Below are 24,689 nucleotides of genomic sequence, written 5' to 3' on the forward strand. Positions count from 1 at the left end.
GGGGAGGGGAGGAGAGAGGAGAGAGAAGGGGAGAGGGAGGGGAGGGGAGGGAGAGGAGAAGGAAGGGGAAGGGATGGTTGAGGGGAGGGGAGAAGAGAAGACAAGAGAAAAGAGAAGAGGCACATAGCTAAATGAGTATGCTCAGTGGTGCCCAATTTAGAAGATGAGGATTCTAGTTACTGTTCTCTCTTTTTGCAACAATTCCTCTTACATAAACATGCATGCATATATCCTAGGCAATTTTTTCTTTCCAGGTCACAATACCACACTTAAAATCTGGCTCACATTTTAGTGGGATTGAGGCCAGGGGTTGGCAGCTCCAAGACAGGAACACATGGTGGAAGGGCGCAGCAGAGAATGAGGGTTAGGTCAGGACAGCTGCAAGCTGAACAAGGAAAGAGCTTCCATGACCAGGGCGAGGGACAGAACTTGGACTCAGGGCCCTGCCTCCAAAGAGCCCTACGTGGAATCAGCCAACAGTACACCCACCATTTCCCCTGGGCAGATCCTGGGGTAATCAAGTTGCCCCTGAATACCGAACACCACAGGTTATGAAGAATACTAGAAACAAAATATGCAAAGACCTCCAGCAGACACAATGCTCAGTGTAAGTCAGGTACCACCCTGCACACTTGAAAGTTTAGGTACGCCTCTTTCCTGTGGAATGGCCATAATTGTAACACATTCATGGTTCTTTGCTGCATTTGTGTAACAAGCAACAGGACATCACCTTAGAAGCCGAGGACAGTGACAATTTTTCCATCTAAACCATGTACACCCAAGAACTAGCATAATTACTATTTTATGATTTTTCTGCTTTTTTCTGTCACCCACATAGTATATTTTTTTGTGCTCTAGCATGAAAATAGTATAGAATCCTGAAGTTAGGATCCATTTCATTTTTATTCAAAAGTCTTATCTTTTTATTTTCCATTGTTTTGGCTATTACATTTGGAAAGATGCTGGAGAAGCCCTTTAATAAGAAAGTTCACCTTGTGTTTTACATCCCAATAAAATCGGGCTTATGTGGAGGGTTTATAGATTGAAGGAGAAATGTTAAGGCTAAATTCTAATTCGGAAATCTATTTTCATGATGTGCCTTTAAATGTCATCCATGAAAACACACCTTCTTCTTGATATAATACAAATATGGATAAATTCAGCCTTTCCTAGCACAGACACAGGTCTTATCTCGACTTCTAAGCATTTGGTACTGGTTTCTCCTTCCAATAAAACAACACAAGAAATACGGTACACTTCAGACATAAAACTTTAATACATAAAACTCGGCAGTTTAAAAATGATCCTAGGTATTTGTTTGGGCATTTAAAAAAATAATATGAAACCTATTTTATGTGAAAAAAAATCCATTATTGCTTATTTTTAAAATTATAAGTACTTAAAGTGTTGGAGACCAATCATATTCTGGTTAATTAACTATACTAATTGAGAAACAGTTCCCAATGAATATTGATGAGCACCATGTAAAGGATTTCACTCATACCAGCTGATATCTAGTGGTCCAATCACAAGATGCCTTGCATCCTGCTTCGTTGGTTCTTTTTTTCTTGTTGTTATTGTTTTGCTTTATTTTGGTTGTGTTTTGTTTTTGCTTTGTTTTGTTTTTACAGAGCTGGTGATCAAACCAAGGTGTCAGGTATGCTAAGCAGGCACTTTCTTATTGTGACACACAGGCAGCCCTCCTATATATATATTTTTTCTCTCAAAATTATACTAAACACTTCACATGTAAAAAAGATTTGGGACCACTGAAATATATGTCACAATATGGAGACTTTTGGAAGTTTTAAGTCTTAAAAGGAATCCAGTTCTTTCACAACTGGAGGAAAAGCAAAAATACTTTCATTACTAAACCCAAGAAGTTATCAATAATTAAGATAGCATTGATGAGGGCTGGGGAGATGGCTCAGTGGAATAAGTACTTGCCTGGTAAGCGCAAGGGCCTGAGTTCAATCCCTGGTTCCGAAAAAAAAAAAAGAAAGAAAGAAAAAAAAAAGATAGCATTTGATGAGTGAGCCCCCAGGACCTGAAGAAAGAAGGGAGACAGCAATGAAAGGAGAAAGGGAAGAAAACAGAAATAAAGCCAAAATGTGATACCGAGTCTTCTAATATCTTAATATGTTGTACCTCATAGTCTCTTCATGGGCTAATTAGCTTGCTTACCAGCGCATGTGTATGCATATGTATGTATGTATATTTGTCTGGTGACCTCAGAATTCTCCCTAATGCTTCGTCCACAGGCGTGTTTATTACTGCCGGATTCTTGCAGGTAACTGCAAAACAGTTATGAATGCTCTCTCTCTCAGTGAGATAATAGGTAGATAGTAGAATAAAATGTAACTACCCTCCTCTTCTGCTCATACTCGGTGGCATGCTACTATGAAGAACTGATATAAACAGCTCTTAAAGTGCTTTATTATGTCCTTAACGTTTTTTGCTAAACTCTAGTCTACCGTCCGCATGGATGATAGTACCCAGCGGTATGCTTTTCTTGTTGGCGTCTCCTCCAACCATTATTAAGTTTCACTAAAATGTTTTTAGTGTGTCCTTGGTAATGAGAAAATGTTCCCAATGGGCACAGCCTTAATATTTAGAAATCACGTAGTAGCCTAAGAAAGGACATTGAAAATCATGCTAGGTGCCCCTCAGCATGAAAGGAAAGAGGGACCATAGGATCCTCCTCTGTACTACTATAAATAAATAAATAAATAAATAAATAAATAAATAAATAAATAAATAAATGCTAGGTTAAACTTTCTATCTGGAGCACCAAGGACCCCAGTAATTGCATGAGCTGAGAAAGTTTTCTATGCTTGGTTTATTTGTAATTGTGTATTCTTATGTTTAGATATATTGTGCTTAAATGTTGCTATGGATATGGAATGATGATTTATCCAAATAATTATCTTTACTTACTAAAAATAAATGACCTTCTTGAGTCAGGGTTGTGCTGTAAATTGTTTCTCCACATCAAGAGGAGGAAGCCACTAATATTATTTTAATGGTGGAATGTTTGGGAGGACCTTCACATTTACACTGAGTTGTTCTTTAAATTCAGCACTTCTAAAACAGATTCCTTTGGACCTTAGCCACAGTTATCAGCTTCCGTTATTTATTTAATCAATGATCATAGATTATTAATCAGTAATAAATACTATCAAAATCAATAAATATTTAAGTGTTAGGTCTTTTCTTTCTTCTTTTTCTTTTCTTTTTTTTGGCCATCTCAGCCCACGCTGGGGGCTGCTGGTATGGCATGTGGTGCTGGGATGGAGCCACAGTCCACCGCACCTGCCTAAGCTGGCCTAAGCTGGTACTTTAAATAACTTACAGTTTTATAGAAAAAGAGAAATATAAATAGAATTCAATATGATTTAGTGATTGGCTTCATGGGGCTTTATGTACACCTTGCTACAAGAACAGCTGGTGAAGGAAATTAAATCATGCCTTTAAATATAAGAAAGCAGTGAGGGAGATAAAATGTGAAGAGTGACCAAGTGGTGCTCAGAACAACAAAGCACAACGGCAACTCATGGTTGACCACAAGCTCGACAATGAAGCCCCCAAAGAATAGGTCGTACCCCAGTTCTCTTAAACTTCAAAGTAAGACAGATAAGGTGGAAGGAGTTCAGATGCAGGAAAGATTGCCAAAAAAGATCAGGAACTTTAACTCACACTTCAGTGCTGCTGATGAAGCCATAGCACTTGTAGCAGAATTTTCTTCTGGAGAAAAGAACACACACACACACACACACACACACACACACACACACACACACACTGAAGTCCTAAACTTTAGTAGTCATGAATGTGAACGTATTTAATGTGTTACTCAGTTTTCTATCACTACAATAAATATGTAAGAGAATCAATTTATAAAGATAAGGGTTTATTTTGATCAGCACTCTTGAGGGGCTCAGCCCACTCTCTCTTATCTCTTTTTCTTTAGAGCTGGTTGACTGTAGGGCTTAGAAGAACTTCTCATATCAGGGCCTGCAAGGGAAAAAGAGAAAAAGAAATGAAGTCACATAGTCTCCTTTGAGAATAAGTCACTGATGCCCTAAAAACTGCCCACTTTACCTCGCCACCATGCTGATGGCCAAACCTGTGTTACCCAGGCATTGGGGACACACCCAGGAGTTCTACAGCAGAACTTAAGAATAGGGTCTTTCCAGAGAAACTCTAAATGAAATGACATTAGTGGTTTCTAACTTCAAAGACTAGCACTTCTATTAAGATAGAAAAATGTGCAGATTCAAAGACATAAACAGAGAGTAGAAGACACTAGAAAGGTGCAGACACTGATGAAAATTATGCTGCCAGAAATCAAGGAACACAGGGCAACACTAACAGCTGGAAGATACAATGAGATTGTCCAGTAGAAGGTAGAGAACATTGCAGCATGGTCATGTTTTTGTCTAAATCTTCTTTTCCTGTCCAGAACTGTGAGAGATTGAGTGTATTTTTTTTACTTATTTTTTTAGAACCAATGCCTGTTGTCTGAAGGCAATGTCTATGAAGCTTTCTAATGACAGCTCTAGGAGACTACTCAACGATTGAAGTGTACTTGCATTGAAAAGGTTCACAGTACACAAAAATCTGCATCAGATAATCTGTTTCTCAGAGTGTTAATTTATATATTATGGTCAATTCTGGTATTACCATCTATAGAAAAGTTCTGCATAATGAGTGTGTTGTGCATGTGTGTATGTGTGTGATTATACACTTTGTCTCAGCTCAAAAAGAATGACAGAGAAACAGAGAAAGAGATAGAAACAGAGACAGAGAGGCTTAGTTCACCCAACATTTGCCTTTCTATTGTATTGTATTCCATCCCGTCCTATCCTATCCCATCCTACCCCATCCCATCCCATCCCATCCCATCCCATCCCATCCCATCCCATCCCATCCCATCCCATCCCATCCCCTTCCATTCCATTGAGTTCTATTCTTCTTTTCTAGTCTGTAAGGGATCCGGTGATGTTTACACACACTGATGAAAGTAAATCTTTACTCAATCAAGCACTCAAAGTGTTAATTTCTTCCAGAAACACTTCAAAAGAATGTGTTACCAACTTTCTTGGCATTGCTTAATCCGGGTAAAATTAAACCATCTCAAATTCTGCCATATACTCAACTACAATCACATACATCCATACAGAAACTTCCGCGTCCTCATAAAGTGTAATCACAGTACATAACTCGTTGGATTCTGAGAATGAATCCATGGCAAGTTAGAAAATAAGTATCAAGTATATGCACAGTTTATACTCAAATACCTTAAGTGATAATGACCTCACTGTCCTTAAAGGGAGTCTAGCCAAACCATGAATTTTTTAAAAATGTATTTGGTACAGGGTCTCACTACATAGCTCACAGTGATCCTCCTGTCTCAGCCTCCCCAGAACTGAGATTACAGATGTGTGCCACCATGCCCAGACTTGGTGGCTGGCTCAGAGCACCCCGGTGTGTGGCCAGTCTGGTGTGTGAGAGTGGGGATGCAACCCCAGTCCCTGCACTTGCCTAAGCAGGTGCTTAGTGCGCTGAGCTATCTAGCCTGCCCTCCAGGATGGTTTTGAAGCCTGGAGATTATTGATATGTGAAACTACAGCTACATTTATGTTACCCTTAATTCTTGAACCATGCCCTATGGCAAACCAAAAAAAAAAATCAGTAACACTTCACAAAATGGCCTCAAGAGCTGAATTCCTACCCCGCATCCACAATGTCTGCTTGCTTACTGCACACTCCACATGCTCATATCCTTTCTGCATGGCTCATGTGCCTGCTTCAGTTCGTGGCACGAAGGTCGTCCGTGTTGTGCCCTCACCTGGCTCTTTAACCAGGCATGCTGGCATTTCCCCTGCATCTCCTTTTCCTTCCAGTCATCAGTGGTTCTGTTCTCCTGTGTCGGCACTACATGACTAGCTTGCCCAAGTAAAACAAGATTTCATTAAATGTTAATGCAGTGCCTGCACTTTACAGAGCTGTTAGTGTCTCTTCCTTGCGCTATCAGCAGGATACATAGCGGGAGTGTTTCGAGTACCAAGTCAGCCCCGCTCCCAAAGGGTAACGCTGTGTCACTCGCCGCAGTTCTTCATTGAGCTCACTAGAGACATCTCACTCCAAGCCACCCATCAAATAAATTCGTTTATTACTGTGGCAGTCTTTATTCTTTGCGAGTGGTAAAGGTGGCATGCTACAAGTATTACAATATTACAAGCGCAGTTGAAAGAAAGCATATTCATTTAGTGCAGAAAGCTTTAGGTGTTTCCTTTGTATATTGTTTTCATATGGCTAGCTTTACTACATTCATGACTTCTATAAATTGAAATAACTTGTCTTCTGAGTATTCTGAAAGTAAATAACCCAGAAAGTATTCTGTATTTACTGTCCATTTTTAAGTGATGGGCAGTAAAATAAAAAATCACCTTATTATTCTGCAATGGAAAGAAAAATCATAAAATCATATCATTCTTTCCCTCCTAGCATTACTAATTTTTTCCAACCTGGTCATAGGAAATACATAATACCTCAATTATTAAATGTTGAGCCACTACAAGTTTTTATAAAGATTGTCCATTAAGCCTGCCATGCAAAAATAAAAGAGAATGTACAAGTTCATACATTCATATCTACATGAAACTTGGCAACAACTTTCATTGTCTCCAACAGCAAAGACAAATATAAAAAATCCTACTGTTTGATTTTTTTTTTTTTTTTTTTTTGCAGAACCAAGGATTGAAGTCAGGCCCTTGTGCTTGCCAGGCAAGTGTTTATTCTACTGAGACTCTCTGGCTAACTGGCCTTTTCCTCTCCTATTAAATATGAGTGGTTTATAGTAACTGCATAAAATTAACTTCATGATTAATTAGAATATTAATATTCTTCATATTAATTATCTAACAGCTTAGATAAAACTTCTGGGACACAGAATATTGAGCTTTCTCTTTTCAAAGGTATGCAGGTCCTGAAACCATAAGCTATCATTTTTGCATGTAGATATCATCATTTTAGTTATTTCTGTACAAACAAAATTAGCATAAAATGCATGCAAAAGAATTCCTCTTGAATAATGCCTGTCTAGCAACCTAGGAGGTATTACATCCTCATTAGCATGTGTAAAGGTCATGAAAATATTTTTACATGATGATTGATCCCAGTCTTTGTTAATTAAAAAAAAAAAAATAGTTTCAAGTCAGCCACAATGAGAATCTGAAAAGATGAAATCAAAAGCTATTTGCTTCAGTTTTTTGAAGGATGTAAACCTTTTATACATAAGACACAAATCCGATTGAACGTATTAGTTAATTAACCCTTAATCTTGCCAATAGTTGCAGAATCAATGTAAAGTGTTGTGAAGGCTGCTTTGGAGCTAAACAATGAAATACGAGGAAATGGGCACTTGGAAGATGAGTTGCAGGAGACTCGTGCAAAATGCATGGCCCAGGCATGGCTAATTTGCAGCAGTTCATGTTTACCAACTGAATGTCTACTTGCCAGACTAACATATGGGCTGACTGACTAAATCAGTGGCTGTGCATTCAGAGCCAAGGGTGATTGCAAAACGCCTTAGTTTGTCTGTACATCATCTTCTATATGGTGCCATAGAATGATAAAACCCTGTTTCATGAGCCTTCATTTAGTGAAGAAGCAAAGCAAAGATTGGTGGATGTGAAATGAATCTGAAACACTGAGATTTCCCACTTGATCATCTTTATCAATCATGAGTAGTAGCCTTATTGAAAGGAAGAATCTCACATGACCCCACGGGCGTCTTGTACACGCTAATATGTATCCTGTTTTGAATACCCTGTTGAAATTGAAAGCATTGTGAATGGCCCCATGCACAAGTTAAAGGAAGGCTCAACATTTCATCTTCCACCACTTCTAAGCACTCTAAGTACCCACACTCCGTAGCAGAAATATCGAACCTCTGCCCTCGGACACAGACTACTGCTACTCATCATATTCAGCATCAAGATTTCCCAAAAGCTACTCCAAATGTGAGAAGTTTCCATATGGTGAATTTCATTTCTATTTCACAAGCACATCTTAATGAGATTGCTTTCAAAATGGGTTTCAGTATCTGTTTACATTTCTGTGTCCATTTCTCTTTTGTTTATTAACTTTATTAGGAACAAATAGCAATGAGACAGATTCAAAACAGGTTAGTAGGACAGTTACAATAATTAATACATTGCGCGTTGTTGCCTTCATAGTAGTTATTCATAGTACAAGATGCAGACATGATAGCCTGTCCAAACACTATTAGCACAAATCTTTCTTCTCATTGAATTAAGAGAAAGTAGCCGTATACCTATCCTGTTTTGTATATACATATACAAAATGGTTGTTCATTTTTATTCTCTTTTTTTGTTTAGTTTTGTCAGAGATAGGTATTCCCTTGCCATTTAAATATTGTAGGTGCATGAATTCAGCAAAATAATCCAATATAGTCCTGTAGCCCATAACTGTAGTGGGTTATCCATAGGACCGGCAGTGTCAGAAGTTGTTTACTTGAGCCTTTTACAGCTTAGCATATTAATATGGCTTTACTTTTTCCCATAATTTTATTGATAAACAAATAGCAATGAGACAGTTTCAAATCAAATTAGTAGGACAGTTTCAATAATTAACACATTGCATACATTCTTCCTAGTGGTTAATTGCTGTACAAGATGCGGACATGATATCTTATTTACAAACACTATTAGAACAAATCACTGTATTCATTAAGATAATGTAACTATATATCTATTCTAACCACTTTGAATACACAAATACAAAATGGACATTCATCTGTATCCCCTTTTTTGTTAAGTTCCATTATTTGAATATTATAGGTGTGTAAACTCAGCAAAATATTCTAAAAGAGTCCAGTAGCCCATAATAATATAGGGTCTTCCACTTGACTGGCAATGTAAGAAATTGTTGACCTGAGTCCCCTACAGCTCATCATAACAGCATGGCTTTACTTCTTATATTTCATTTTTATACTTTTGTGCTGGATGGTTAAGACCAAGGTAAAGCAGGACCTATGCAACAAGAGTTGTAGCTTTTGGGTCTGAGAAGGTCTGTGAAATCCCGTCAGGATTTATCCTGAGATCCTGTAGCTCAGATTGTAGAACCTTTGTCAGTGTCAGCCATGTGAATGAGTCACGGTCATTGCTTGGCCAATGTGCTCTCTGTGAAAGCCTGAGAGAATGTTTTTTGTTTTTTTTTTTCTCCAGGTGACTCTCCTTAGGCACAGTTTACATCATTGACCACTTTTTTCTGTGGCCCCATAATGTCCTTCATCAGAAAATTTGGGTGTGTCCATTTTTCTTACTGTAGTTGAAGCCTTGATCATTCTTGCCTAACTCTCTGCAGCACTTCTAATCTCCTTTCCTTGTACTAAAGCTTACATTTTTGTATCCTTTGTTACATTTATTGGCAGTTGTCATCTCTTAAAAATGTGTAATACATCAGTGGCACTCTCTGGTTATATTTCAGATTTCCATTAAAAGATAATGAATCCCGACAAAGTCTTCTTGATTTCTAAATGTCTTTATTCTTTGGATCCCAGCTACCTCTCCAATTGCAGGTTTTAGCCCTGTCTTCCTTTCCATAAGCCAGATGTGAAGGTTTGCAGCTATTCCTTAGATCCATTAAGAACTGCAAACTTACAGGAGCTATTTTAGTCCTGTGTTTCATATAGGAAACTCTTATTATGTAATAATCATTAAAGAAGCCTGAGGTGGGTAAGGGCTAGCTACATCCTCAGAACAACACTATTGTAAAACAATACCACTGACCTAGTTTTACCAAACACAGATATGTTTATTAGGCTAATATGCCCAGTGACAAGAATGTGCAAAACAGGTTCCACAGGCTTTTCTCAAAGTGCAAGCTTAGTCCTACAATTTTGCTCTTTTAGTTTTTCAGGATGCCACATCTTGGTAGTCAGCATTCCAGAGAGAGAATTACGATTTTATACATTTATAGTTGAATTGTCTTCTCACCTATGACTGGAGAGACAACCAGCTATAGATTCTGCCTCAGGTATCATTTCTAACTTACTGGTAAACACTTCTGGCCTTGCTACATTTTTCAACCATGTCAGCATAAATGTAAGAAATGTCTCTAAAATATGTAGGTCAACGCACACCTATTGAATACTGAAAACTGGTCATTTCACCAATAAAAGCTAATCACTTACTATGCCAATTATTGACACATCTATTTGAGAAAAAGAAACACTTCTGATGGTTAATGATGATCATTACCTGACTGACACTGCACAAAAGTTGAAAACATTGTGAGAGCTATTTCCAGAATGTGTTTTCCTTACATAATTTAGCAGATGACTTAATGGATGTCTCATTTAATTCTCAAATTGTCAGAAGTTACCCCTTCTATCCCTCAGTCAAAAGTTAAAGAGTTGAAATTTATGTAGTTCACTGCTTACGCTGAAGTTGTTTCAAGTAAGACAAAAGCTTTTTAACATTAAGATTACTTTAGGAATTTGATACTGACATGGCATTTGTCTAAGAAATGGTATGAATATTCTTCCTAAAATCTTTCATATATCTGGCCTTTCCTTTTTCTTCAGGTTTAATCCCAAGTATTATCCTTTCAGAAAGGCTTGCCACTGCCACACTATCTAGAAAAGTAGTAATAGAAATTCAGTACTAATGGTAATAGCAACTGCAATAATTTTGAGCACCTCTACGTATCGGGCGCAGGCTAATCATTGGTAACCTGTTAATTTATTTAATCTTCATAGTAAGACTTTGAAGAAGAGTATTTATCTTCATTTCACAGAAAGGAGACTGATGCGAAAGGCTTTCACAAGACAGCCTAACAAAGAAATGATAAATTTGGAATTGGATTCTTGATAATTCTATTCCAAAATTGACCTGCATCACAGTTAAGTAGCCCTGGGTAACCTCATCATTGTACTTATTATGGTAATGCTGTGGTAGCTACTGCAGTCTGTACAAACCTGTCCTGAGTGGCTTTTGCTCATTCTCACAAACATGTAGGATTCCTGAGAGTAGGGCTCATCTCATTCATCTCTTCATCACCAGCTCTCACACGATCACGGTCGTACAACTGGTGCTCAAGCTGCAGCTTTTGCAAAATGTGAGACTTACAGAATGCCATCCAGTGATGCAAACTTTAGATTCCTCTGGCCCATTTTAGTCCACATCCAAAAGGAAAGCCATCAGAATCAAAAGTGATAAGCTTCTTTGACAGTCTCCCATATCTGTATTTCTCATCTGTTGGCATAGTAATTCAAGCATCGATTCAGGAGGACCTATGTTGACCTCTGGGGATGTTATGGAGCAGGGTCTGCTCCATTTTTGCTTTTTCTTTGCACTATTTGCTGGAATGGCCCTGCTTAAAATCAAATCTACATGAAACCCATCAGTGCCCCTGCAATTGAATAACTATAAGGATCCCATTGCAAATCCTGTGGAAAGAGAAAGAGAGAGGAAGAGGGAGAGGGAGAGGGAGAGGGAGAGAGAGAGGGAGGGAGAGGGGGGGCATGTACAGAAACATGCACAAAAATATTTGTCACTTTCCACAATAATGATTCTGTCTTTGTAGCCCACTGTAACTAAGGGATCTAGTTCTTTCTTTTACAGGATCTCTCTTCACTGGTGAGATCATTTGCTCTTTTTCATTTGACTGATGCCTAATTTACTTTTAGACTTTATTTCTTAAGTTCTCTTTAAGCCTTATTTACATAGCTCCTAGCGTGATTCTTTTCTGTCATAGACCCTGTTGCAGTAATCTATAATTATGATCTATAATTCAGATATAGATATAAATATATAGCAAGATAGATAGATAGATAGATGGATAGATAGATAGATAGATAGATAGATAGATAGATAATATCATACAATAGAAAATTAATTTCATACTGCAGGAATTGTGTTATTCTAATATAATTCATTGCCCATATTAGGCATTCCAGTAAATCATGCATAAAGACAATCAGAAAAAAATGGAATAAAATCTAATCCTAAACCTTGTCCATAGCTGACAATAGTCTACAGCAAACTGCCCTTCATGGAGAGGTGTGCATTTGCTAGAAGCAATTCACATCCTGAATGGATTGGGCCAGCTGCATTCTGGTGACATCAGTGTGGCTCCTTTCATCAGCCTAAAAATCCTCTGGTGCTGAAAACACGTGAGGTCTGGAAGCTGTTTATGAGACGAAGATGGTGACTCAGTAGATTCTGTTCCCATTTGGCAAGAAGAGACATAGTCTTAAACATCTAAAGCTCCACAGTTCACACTAAGCCTCTCATTAACTTAAATGTTAATGTAAATTTAAAACATCATATTGATTTGGAACTCTGTGTGTGAATGTCGCAAAACTGAGTTCTCAGTCACAAAATCCAAATGGCCATTCTTCCACATATAGTCATTTTAAGTAAGAAAATATAATGAAACTTTCCCTTTTCTCATTCTTGTCATAGAAAATCATGTGTGTTAATTAAAAGATCTATATATGAGAAGCTATGGGACCCTCTGCCTCAACTACAGTTATCTCAGATATTTTGAGCAGAATGATCCACTTCCTAAATCTGGGTTTTCAGAAAACTGACCATTAAATTTTAAATATGTGGAGAAAGAAACATCTTTCCCATTTCACTGGTAAAAGAATAATAAAGCCACCATGAATATATGGGTAAACTGAGGTGTAGATTCTGTTAGTACTTAAACCACTTCTTTATAATATTGTGTTTCAGATATTTTTTAATTCAAAAGAAAATAGATGATTTCATTAGGCACACATAAAAGGGATTATGACAGTGATCACATTAGTGACAATGAGGAGGAGGAGGAGGGCATGCCTGGATGCTTGTGTGTGCGTGTTTACTCTGGGTCAGACTCTGGTACAAGAATGTAGTAATTCTCACTACTCACCTCATGAATTATGATACTGACCTTTAGAGATCAATCCTCTTTGACAAAGCTCTGCAGTTCTCATTACCAAATCATGTTGCTGCCGCTGGATTGCTCACCTCCAAAGCCTTTTCTGTAACCTGTAGGGTGCCTGGGTATGGAACACAACAAATTAACACATGAAGCACTAGAGTAGTGAACTTCATTTTGTGTTAATTCGTTTAGATCTGCAGTTAGGGAACCAATGCTGGGTGGAGAAGCTGAGTAAGTGGATGAACACACATATCTTATTAATACCCTTTACTTGCCTGATACAGAATTTGAATTAATTGGTAAGGGAAGCCTCAGCCAGCCCCATATTTGATAATCTTGCATGATAATGTGATCTGCGTTGTTGGCATGCACAAGCCTTCTGCCTTGTTCTCTGTGCCACCACCCATCACAGGGGTCTTTAATTCAGGGCCTGGGCCCTGCGGGCATCCTTAGGTAGTTTGCTCCTGTGACCTAAGACCCCAAAAAGTAGGCATTCTGCTATCAGCAAATGCCTTTGAAATCTGAAAAATGGCAGCCAGACAACGCAGACTAAAGCACAGAAGCAGCATCATTTTGTGGCCCTGAATATGAAAACAAAATATAAAAATGAGAGTCCTGAGAGAAATTGGGCAATGTGTATGAAAATCTGAATATTTACACTATTCACAGAGTCACAGAAGTTCGAGGAACCTAGGGAAACTGAATGTGAGTGGTCCTTGGAGCCCGCAGGTGCATCCTGGTGCAGCTACAAGCTGTGTGTCTTGGTTTTCTACTGCAGAGTATATACTATGCTGTATACAGTATGGAGTGTGAACTCTGCAACCAGACCTATCAGCTCTGTCATTCATCTATTTCTGGATAACTGATCTAAACATTTATGCTTTGGTTTTCTTTACCTATATAATGGACCTATAAAAAAATTATAAACTTGTTTTGAACCTTAATTTTCTGAATAATGCAGAGTTTAGTGCATAGTCAAAAAAATATGTGCGCTTAAAATTAGTTTTCTTGGGCTGGGGATGTAGCTCAGAGTTAGAGTGCTTGCTTAACATGCACAAGGCCCTGAGTTCAATCCCCAGTATAGAAAGAAAAGATAAAAAAGACTTCTAAAAACTAGCTATCTTTATTCAAGTAACTTTAAGAATCAACAAATCTAATCCATCAATCTTAAAATTGTCCGGTGGAGTACTAACGGAAGTTATCAGTCAACACTCACTTTCAGGAATTATTGTGTTTGCAAAACAGTGACATATGAATTAGACATGAATAGTTTATTCAGAAATATTTTTCCTTCTAAATACATGAATGAAAATATGATATCATGATAAATTCTATGACATTTGGCAAGTCTTTTCCCTTCAGAATTTCGTTTTCTTCTCAACAGCACGATAGCTGGAAGTTACACAGCTGAAAAGCTGGATATCAGTTCCCAGGCTACTTGTTGAAGGAACTAAGTTTTATTAATATGAATCAGGTAGACAGTTAAAATTGTTTTCAAATCAAGAGGTGATTTGATTATAATTAAATGAGCTCGGTACTGTTTAACTCTAAATGATCATAGCTAAAGCAGAACTAGAAACCAGTAATTGGAAGCATGTAAGTTTATAAAATCTGGTCATTACTTATATATGGGGATTTTTTTCTCATAAATCCTTCCTGTAAATTATACTAACCTAGAACTGTATTACTTGAAAAAAAGCTATCACACAACGTGAGAAAAGGAAGGTTCTTAAGGCAATGGCCTATAAAGATTTTTCATTTTATATAGTAAGAAGATTATCACTCAGTGACATTTTGATACTTGCACAAATTTGCCCTCATCTTTCTGATAAGCTTATGAATTGAATCCATTTCTAATTCTCAATCCAATGCTTATATTTGCATATTTATTTTTGTGATACCAAACTGAAAATTTGTAAGTACAATGTATATTTTCTAGTTCTTTCTATCTGGGTTTCAGAGTTGAAATAAATTGATGAGTATATACTATGCAGAGTATTAGCTTGAGTTCATGCCAGTGGGATGATATAAAAGCAAAAAACTGTTCAAATTTATGAATAAAAACCTATTTATAGACAAAAGTCTTCTCCAATAAAATTCTTATCACACATTTGAATAACAAAATGCAATGAAAATTGACAATGAATAAAAAAAACAGCAAATCTTGAAATGGATAAATCAAAGCCAAAAATACACACATAAGTATATTATTTCATGAATATATTTATGTACATCTGTCGTTGCTTTATTTTATCCACCTTTAGACATTGTACACAAACACGTGCACACATACACACACATGCACATACAGTATTTTGTCATTCCAAATAAAAAATTCTGTTGGGGGAGTATAGCAGGCTGAATTGTAGCAATGTATAACCCTAAATTTATCATCACTTGTGTAATATGACTTTAAAAATATATTTGTTGTTTTATGCTTGCAGGTGTAAAGAAATATTTTCTGCAGAAATCCAGAGCATTCATTTAAATTTTTGACTTCTCTCAGGAAGATAAGGACTTGCTGGATAAATTTCAATAAGGTAAGTTCCAAGTGTCATTAGTATTCTCAGGGTTTTTATTCTAGTTGCTCAAGTTAAGAAAAAAGTATGTTTCCATGACTCAAAAGAATAGGCAAGTGGAGATAGACAGTTGGAGAGCGAGCTAATGTTTTTGTTTATGATGCAGTCAATATTTGCCAATGTTTCAGGATAGCACAAAAACGAGCTTGCTAGTGTTTAACCCGAGCCTTAGGCTCCATTTTCACCTACGGTCATGAAGTGCGGGGCAGCTGCATGCTCCGTGCACTCTCCTTGTGGAGTAGCGGCGTCCTGTGTTTCTTCCTGTAAGCAGCCTGCTCTAAAAACTAAGAGAACCAGCTAACAAAATCTTGCCTGGAAGTTCATCATAAAGGTGACATTCCTGACACAAGAGAGCAGGAAGGAAATAAAGAAGGACCAGGGGAGATAACACAGTGCAGCTACTTGCACATGGAAAAAAATAAATAAATAAAATGGAGGATGCGTGTTATTCCTTGTAAGCCAACAAGAGAAAGCACCCTTCAGTGGTTCCGCTGTGGTTTTTGTAGCTTAATACTACATTAAGAAAATTTCTCTTGGGTAACAGAGATAGCAGCTGCACCTAGGTCTCCCCTCCCTTACAAAGAAAGCCAGAAAGTGGCCCAAATGAAAACTTACAGAAAATGTGTTCTTTGGACATAATGCCATACTCCTCTGCTGTAAAGAAAGATAAACATAACCTGTTTGTAGGAAGGTGAGTGCACTTTGAGCTCATAAGCTGAAGTGAAATAAGTAAAACCTTCAAGCTTAAATATCATATTGTTGCGCTCACAGGAAAATCTCAAAATACAAGCAAAAAGCAAAGTAAGAGACAGATAACAGAAAATAGGCTTTTAGTTCTTTTGGGAAAGAAAACGAAACCAAGAACAAGAAATGGGAAAACAAAGGAAGGAGAAAGAGAAATGAATTTAGATATTTTATGTATAGACACACACTGATCAGGAGGAATGAAATCATTCCATGTTACAAATGTGCATTTAAGAATTAAAATTTAAAAAAAGAAGAAAGGCAGAATCTAGCCAGCTTTTTGTCAACCTCCTGTTTGAAGCCTGGCATTTTCAAAACACAACAGGCATAATTTCTGTATTATCACACGACTAATCACCACCTGGTCATCACTATCCATTTGCGATCTTGCCTATATTTTGAAGAAACAAAAGCTCACTCTGCCTTGTAATTATTAAAGTATGAGTTCTACTATTGAATTTTTATTTAATGAGAGTGTAGAGGGAAAATACAAGAAAAAACAACTTAGCTAATTCTTCAATGTACTGGTTTCAATGGGAATTTGAGACTCAAGTTTAATAAATCACCTTGTCACTGGATTGAATAGATTGATAGAAAGAAAACCAAGGATGGAAATGATGCTGAAAGCATAGAAAAGGAATCACACTCGATACTGTGAGCCGAAACAAACATATGTGGAATGCACTGGGACCTACTAAGTATTCTCAACATGATACAGCTCCTAGAATGTTTAAATTGTGTTTTTTTCATGTCTGTTTTTTCTTCATCTGAAACTTAAGCTCTTTCAAAAAGAGTTTAGAATGTTTTTGGTCATTTGATTTGCTCAAATTTTGGTAACTTATTCTGTGGGCTTGGCACCAGGAACAAAGGAGAAAAATCTACTGGATTATATGAAGTTCTGGAGGGCTTCCAGCTCCAGAAATGAATACTGCTCCTCATCTGATATCACAGTATTTAAGATCCCAGAATTTCACCAGAATATGGACAGCCAAATTCACTCGTTGTTGACATTTAGTAAATATTATTTGAATAAGTGATTGAACTAATAGCATAATTATGAATGTACAAAATTAATTTCAAATATATACATATTTTCCCATGTAATTTGAAAAATAAGTATCTGTTTTTTCTCTTTTCCTTGTGTTCAGCAAGTATTTGCAACTTACTTCTTTAAGCATGTAAAGATATCAAAATAATGTTTAAGTTTAAGAGAAAGCTGAATCTATCTTCAATTGATTGATCCAAAATGATTAATTTCAGAAGTCTGAAGCTGTCTGATTTCAATAGCATAATGAAGGGCCCACCTAATAGCTCAGTGGACTAAAGCACCTCTGTTAGGCAGAGCTCGGTGGCTGGGGTTCCATCACTGGCATGCCTGCTCCACCCTTGGGGAGTGCTGAGACAGTGATTGAGAGCGGGTGTGGTGGCGCGCATCTATAATTCCAGCACTAGAGAGGCTGAAAACAGGAGAATCACTTTGAGTCCGATCTACATAATGAGACCCTGTAGAACCTGTAGACCTTGTCCTAAGTGCATTTTTTAAAAAATAGCATAATGAAATTGGATTACAGTGCAAGCATTCTAACTTTAGTTTTGCTTTTTGATTCATCAGTCACATTTATAACCTGTTAGATAAATCCATATCAAATTCTAGGTTTGGACATTAATAGAATTTTTCCAAGAATCCTTCCTAAGGATTACAAATCAGAAGAGATTAGAAAATACAACCGCCTGTTTGATTGTCCTAACTCTTCCAACGCTAGCCTGAGAACTGGTGTGTAGCATTTTGACACATTTAGAATTGTTATTCTGGTAGGAACTGGCTTTATCAATACTGGAATTTATTCTAACTTCTCCTTGTTGATAGAAAGACTGAGAATTACTGGACTCTAAATGGTCTCTCAATGAACAGGACAACAGATTTGGGCATGTGAAATCATAAATAGACTTGTCAGGTCCCTGGTTCACATAGAAAAATTAGACATCTACATGAGTAAACTGCTGCTTTATGATTGACATTTTTATTTAGAAATAGAGTTCTATTTCTTTCTGTAAACATATTTATAAATTAGATTCCCCCAATGTCTAAAGTGAGATAATGTGATTTCAAGTAAAGCATTATTTTCTCCATCTAGAGAGCTAAAGGCTATTTACCATTATCACATTCATGGGAATTTCTTTTCTGGATGGAAAAAAATAAAGATTTCTCCAGTTTTGGTTGTCTTTGAAACGTGGCTGTATTGATAGTAACTGAAATGGTGATTAGATCTAATTCACATAGTTCTTGGTAGTAGAATAAACATGTGCCCATGTTCCCAAGACTTAGGCCCTGGCTAAAAATCTTTCACCATAAAAATAATAAAGCCTTATTCAGGGAGGTCTCAAGGTCTGTGGGATGCTGCCTCTTTGCTCTTTAAATTAAAAACTGAATTTAAGCACCCAGTGGTGCCAAGAGGGTAGAGAAGGAAAACATTTATAAACTGCTGCTGAGAGTGTAATTTGATATGACTCTTCTGAAAACCAAGATGGCACGTGTATGAAAATGTGCTTACCCTTGAACTAATATTTCTCTTTCAAAGATTTATCTTGAGGACACCAGTGGACAGGACTTGGGTATAAATAAAGCACAGAGGCCTGGCACACAGATACACACAAGAAAGAAAACATCATTAAGCAAATGACTAACATTACATTTACATATATGGTCATAGGGACATTGCAAATAACTAAAGTACATTTATAAAACCAAAATATCCCAGAATGGTATGCTTTAAAATATGGCCTATGGATGTAAAAATTCTTGAGAGTCACTTTTGATTGTGCTATGCTTTAAATGTACAGATGCAGGACTACCTTGAAATATATTACTAACTTTCAAATTTTCATTAACATAAAGCATGTGATTACAATATTAATTACTCTATGTACTTTATGCTACATGTATCATATGCTTTGATATATATACAAAATCAGTTATTGTATTTAGCTTTATTTTACATTTTCTATTTCTTAGGCAATAAATCAATGGACATTCAGGTACATTAAGTAAACAAAATACAAGCGAATGCAAATGTTTTTAAACAGTAAAATATGAATTCTTCTGCACACACACACACACACACACTTTACAATGCTCGTTATTTCTGCTCCACAGTGAGGCTTTGGAAGAAATGATCCTATGATCCTGCTATGTTTTCTTGGGGAAGGGCTGACCCATGATTCCTAGGACTTGGTTTGTGACGCTGATGATCCCGGCCTGTTGTAAGTTGTAGAACTGAAAGGGGCTATACTTGCTAGAAATTGGTAACAGACATGAGGCACAGGGAATGAAAACTAATAGATATCAGCCCATCGTGTCAGTAATCAGTGGGGTTAGATGAAAAGACTAAGATGTGCCCGAAAACAGGAATTGAAGAGAGAACTGGAGGATGGAGGATGGAAGAATCAATCTATGTGCCTTTCGTCAGCCAAGTAGTAGACATTTGATGGTCAGGGAGAGCAGTGGATGAGGAACAGAGCTGCTAAGATGATGCCTTTGCCATTCTGCAAGCTCTTGAAGTGCAAGGGTCGGAACGCCTGGTGGTGAAAGTGCCTATGCACTGGGTGGCAGACGTGGGACCCTCATGCAACTCTCACTGGATATCTAGAAACAGGCACTCAGATACGTATCATTTACTTATTTATTTATCTATTGCATGTAGTACAGAGTCGACAGGGTCTCACTACACAGATCAGACTTACAGTGATCATCCTGTTTTCAGGCCTCCTAAGTGCTGGGATTACAGATGTGTGCCACCATGCCCAGTCTCATTAGCCATCTTAGCGTACTCCAGGGGCAGGGCTGGCTCGAACAGCAGGATGCAGGACCGGGGATCGAACCCTGATCCCTGAGTTTGCTGAAGCAGGTGCTTAGTCAGCTGAGTTATCTGGTCAGCCCAAATGCCCTTTAAATGAGCACTTTCATCCTTGCATCTGGATTATTGACACTATACCATCATTGAGAAAATTAAAACACACCACACCACTTTTATGGAATAATTAACTCCCGTGGGCTAAAGAAGGAGCCCCTCGTTTTAAGGGTAAGCAGTGAACAATGCAACTAAGCCAGATAGTCTGCAAACTCCTGTTGCCTTTAGCATTTTTGCACACAACTGTGGTGGAGCTGTGCAAGTTCAGGGATCCTCTTTCACAGGGATTTGAAGGTCTGTTCATGGAGAAGCCCACTGGTCCAAGTCTACTTATCATCACAATTAAATAAATAGTGGCAGTCCTGGTAAAGAAGGCAGGACCTTCCATGCATGACCCTGGAACGAAGCCCCTTGACACGAGCTTCCTTGTGCAATCACAGCGGCTCTTAATATACAGGATGAAGACAGCGAGGAAGTCTAAAGCTAAATGACTTCTATGCTCAAGATCATTTGAACGAGAAGAATAGAGACATGAGATTAAAATCTGCTTAGAGTGACTCAAACTTTCCTTAGTATTTGGGGCTTTTCTGATTCCATATGGAGCAAAACATATTGTAATTATGTATTTATGGTCTCTTTTCTTAAAATGACACCATTAATTTGAAAAGGCTGAAGCCAGATATAAATGAGGTAGTGTCCCAGAACCTCAATTTTTTTAAAGAAAAAAAAGTTTCATATAACAAGAAGAAAGGATGAAGAGTTAGTAGTTCATTTATTCATCTTAAATTCTTTTTTTAATTAATTTTATAGAGAAACAGCAATGAGACATTTCAAAAATGATTAATAGGACAGTTTCAATAATTAATATTGCATATTGTTGTTTTTGTAGTGGTTATTCATAGTACAAGATGCAGACTTGATATCCTGTCCACAAACTATTAACACAAATCTTTCTTCTCACTGAATTAAGAGAAAGGAGCTGTATACCTATCCTAACTATTTGTATATACAGATACAAAATGATCCTTCATTTGTATCTCCTTCTTTAGTTTTGTTAGTGATGGGTATTCCATTGTCATTTAAATATTGTAGGTGCATGAATTCAGCAAAATAATCCAATATAGTCCAGTAGTCCGTAATAGTAGTGGGTTATCTGTAGGACTGGCAGTGCAAGGACAGCCAACCTTTTGACCCTAGCCTTTCTAGGTCAGTGTGGACTCAGGACATAGGAGAACCTGTACTGTAACATCATGTAACTCAGTTGTGTCCCAAATTTTCTGATCAAGGAGATTATGGGGCCACAGAGGAAAGTTATCGATGATGTAGAGTGTGCCTAAGGAGAGTCACATGGAGAGAAAACATTCTATCAGGCTTTCACAGAGAGCAAATTGGTCAATCAATAGCCGTGACTCATCCACATGGCTGACACTGATAAAGGATCTACAAACTGCAGTACAGGGTTTCAGGATAAATCCTGAGGGGATTTGACTGACCTTGGCAGATACAAAAGTTACATTTCTTGTTATATAGGCCTTGCTTTATCTTGGTCTTAGCCATCCAGAAGAAACGTACAGAAATGAGGTATAAAAAGTAAAGCCATATTAATACGCTGAGCTGTAAAAGGCTCGAGTCAACAACTTCTGACATCGCCAGTCCTACAGATAATTCATCTTCAATTCTATTAGTTTGCTACAACCTGAGACATACAACCATGACAGATAAGAAGACATGGACCAATATGATATATTTAAGCAGGAAATACATACAAAAGTATCACATCATACCTGAAGGGGAGAAAAATCACACTTTGTACATGGTGTGTTTGTTAAGTGCTAACCATTCAGAAAACAGAGGTGAACTAAAAATTATCTGCAAAGACTCAGCTATCCCACAGCACATTTTAGCTGAGACTGCTTAAAAATAAAATTCCAGAGAAGTCAAGCTATTCACAGCTATATTGGTATGTGATCTTATTTTCTCCGTATGTGAGGAGAGCTTTCCCATCAAAGTTGTCACTGTCGTGGGTAAGCATGCATTCACTCACTAGTTCAGTAAATATTTGTTGAACACATGCATCAACCCACAAGCTAGGCACTGGGGTTACCCGGGTAAATAAATGCTGCCTTCTAGAGAAGGCGGTAAGAGCACAGCCCAGGGCCTTAATACTAATAGCATATAGTGGCAATGAGAGGAACAGATGCACATTAACATAAAGATATATACGCCTGCCCACATATACGCATATGCTATCTTGCCACACGGCAGGAGAGAAATATCAATCACACTGAAGATATTAACAGAATGTCTGGGTGGCTTCCGCCTCTATTGCAGAAGATTTTATGGATGAGCTGAGTTTTGAAAAGTTTTTTTTTAAAAAAAATGACAGGATAAAATATGGTGGCCCAGAACATGAGAGACATTTTCTAGATGTGCAAAATAATGACATAAAGAACCTGAGGAGTACTCAGTGTATTTAAACTTGAGTTAGAACAGGTTTGGGTGATCTGTCTGGGGGAGTGTCAAATTTGGAATTAATGCCTATGTTTTTCAAAGTATTTTCAAATGGACTCCCCTTAAAAAAGCAAATGATTCTACGCCACGCCTATCCTTCTTTAGGAACTAGAGACTTTTAGTTGAGTCATAATGTATTTATTACACTTAGTTCTAATAAATGAAAGCAAACCAAAAATCTTTTTTGAAGGCTCTGACATTAAATGAAAGTAGCTTAAAGACCCACCTTACTAAGTTACTTGTTTTGTTTTGTTTTTGGTTTTGTTTTTGTGGGGTTTTTTGGCAGAAGTAGGGATTGAACTCTGGCCCTTTCTCTTGCCAGGAAAGTGCTTATTGTACTTATCTCCCTGACCCCGAGTTACTTGTTAACCTTGAAAAGGTATCTTACTTCTCATGCCCTGGTATCCTTATCAGTGAGAGGGTCCTTGTGATTGAATTCTTGTGGCGAAGGGAGCAGCTGTCTGCCGCATCGTTTTTGTGCATTCAGTATAAGCCAGGTCATAATCGGTAGCATGATGCTTTGTTTCTCTAGTAAACAGCATACAAATCATAGGCACACTGGAACAATATACTACGATATACTATAAATGTCAGTTGTTGTGCCAACAAAGTAGGTTCGTTGAAGCAAGGAAGGCTAAGATGCCTTTCATCTAGAAAAGCATGAGCCCATTAGGACCTATTTTCATCTAAGACTGACATCACTTTTTTCCCCAAGGGTCCTGGTGTTACCCTTCAATTACTAATGAATTCAGGAATTCAATAAAGCAATTAACTGTTAGGAGACAGTATGTTAAAATGCATCTAGCACATTGTACTACTGCTCTATTGCTGTAGTTTTTAAAGTATCTTCTTGTTTATAAGATACATTTAGTTTCATTAAGCTATCATTCTCACAGTGGACTTTATGGGGCTGTGGGGCTGAGAGAGGGGTGAATAGGGAGGTGGAAAGTGATTGGAGGAAACCCACATTTCAGGGAGATAAATGACTTCCCTAAGCTAGCAAGACTGGTGAGAAGTCAGGACTTCATGCTGCATTAAGTTGCTCCTGTAGAGTATAAATCCCGGCCTCTCACTCCAGGCAGGATCAGCTTTAGGGAAGCCTGGGAGTCTCTTGTACACTTTACAATGGTCTCAGCTTCCACTGTGAAATAATCTTCTCCCTCTCTAGTCAACCTGACCTCCTTACTGTTCCTTGGAGTCTGGGAACCATGAAGGTTTTATCCCTGGTCGATCTTCCTCCTTCCACTTCACCCAAAAATTATTCCATCCTGCAAGAATCATGCCAGAATAAAATGTGATCTATTCCTAGGATGCAATATTAGTTGTGATCAAAAATGAAAGTACTGGAAGGAAGTATTGATACAGGCTTTGACACAGATGAACCTTAGAAAAATTATGCTGAGTGAAAGAAGTCAGACACAAAAGACTACATATGGTATGATTCCATTTATATGAAATGTTGAATATGAATAGGATATGAATATAGATATACTTAAATTTGAATATAGAATGAGCAAATCTATAAGAATAGGAAGTAGATTAGTAGCTGTGGAGGGCAGAGCGAGAGATTGTGGGTTGACCCTTGATAGGCACGGGATAATTTTAGGGGTGAAAAATACATTCTGAAATTAGACTGTGGCGATGATTACATACCGTGGATTTACATATAAGTGAATGATTGCATGGTGTATGAATTTTATCTCAGTCAAGCTGATTAAATCCTGAATAATAACTAGAAACACCAAAAATGTTATACTAGCTATGTCAATTTGTATTTGGTAGACTTGCACGTAATCAGTTCGCACGTTGGTTAATTTTGTGTATGTTTTCAAACACTTGGAGCATGGTACTAGTTTTATTTCTATTGTACCTATGTATGAGGAAATTAAAGATGAAAGGTGAATTTTTTTTTTACGAAGAGGAAATCAATTTATTGCATTTCACACTAATTTTTATGTCACTTGAAATATCTTTGGGAACATGTATA

This window comes from Octodon degus, unplaced genomic scaffold (assembly GCF_000260255.1).
Source record: "Octodon degus isolate 3935 unplaced genomic scaffold, OctDeg1.0 scaffold00018, whole genome shotgun sequence".
Classification (NCBI taxonomy): Eukaryota; Metazoa; Chordata; class Mammalia; order Rodentia; family Octodontidae; genus Octodon; species Octodon degus.